This window comes from Penaeus vannamei, chromosome 20 (genome assembly GCF_042767895.1).
Source record: "Penaeus vannamei isolate JL-2024 chromosome 20, ASM4276789v1, whole genome shotgun sequence".
Lineage (NCBI taxonomy): Eukaryota > Metazoa > Arthropoda > Malacostraca > Decapoda > Penaeidae > Penaeus > Penaeus vannamei.
This window is the reverse complement of record NC_091568.1, coordinates 6,847,190-6,848,198: the sequence shown is the minus strand read 5'-3', so window position 1 is coordinate 6,848,198 and position 1,009 is coordinate 6,847,190. Positions and strand designations below refer to the sequence as shown.

The window sequence follows — 1,009 nt, the reverse complement described above, 5'->3', positions numbered from 1 at the left end:
AACAATGATAATAACAATAATAATAAAAATTCTAATGATAATAATAATAATAATAATAATAATAATAATAATAATAATAATAATGATAATGATAATGATAATGATAATGATAATGATAATGATAATGATAATGATAATGATAATGATAATGATAATGATAATGATAATGATAATGATAATGATAATGATAATGATAATGATAATGATAATGATAATGATAATGATAATGATAATGATAATGATAATGATAATGATAATGATAATGATAATGATAATGATAATGATAATGATAATGATAATGATAATGATAATGATAATGATGATTAATGATAATAGTTATTATTATTATTATTGTTATTATTATTATTATTATTATTATTATCATCATCATTATCATTATAATGATAATAATAATATCGATAATGGCAATATCGGGGTGAGGTGGAAAGAGTCTCTGCAACATTTAACAATAACAATAATGATCAAAACAATTCGCTAGCGATAATGACAATGATACTAATACTCATGAAGGCAATTTTATGCCAACACCAATTAGGCTGATGATGACAGCAGAGAGAAAGAGGAGGGTATGAGGCAAAAGAGGATCTCTGCAATATTTAAGGAATATCCTTGAAAAAGCTAGAGGATGTTTCCGCTCGGGTTCGAACCGAGGACCTTGCGCGTGTGAAGCGCACGCGATGACCACTACACCACGGAGACGATAACACTTGATGAGAATCTTTGTTTAATATCGTGTTATAAATAGCGGTTTATACAAGATAGAAGCAAAAAAGAAAAAGGATAGAGAGAGAAAGATAGATGAAGATTACAGAGAGAAAGAGCGAAAGAGTAGGAGAGAAGGGCGGATGGGTAGCAAGAAAAGAGATTATAACCGCCAGGCGTTTTCACTCGAGATCGAACCGAACATGACTCCTTGTAATACGTCTGTGTTATATGTATATATGTAAATATATATGTATATATATATCCATATATATATATATATATA

The 1,009-nt window shown here is 27.8% G+C and overlaps 1 non-coding gene across 1 annotated transcript; it reads right to left on the bottom strand.

The window, feature by feature from the left end:
* Nucleotides 1–647: 647 nt before the first annotated feature.
* TRNAV-CAC (transfer RNA valine (anticodon CAC)) lies at nt 648–720 on the bottom strand. Its single transcript has one exon. It is a non-coding gene; the product is annotated as a tRNA-Val (tRNA).
* Nucleotides 721–1,009: the final 289 nt, after the last annotated feature.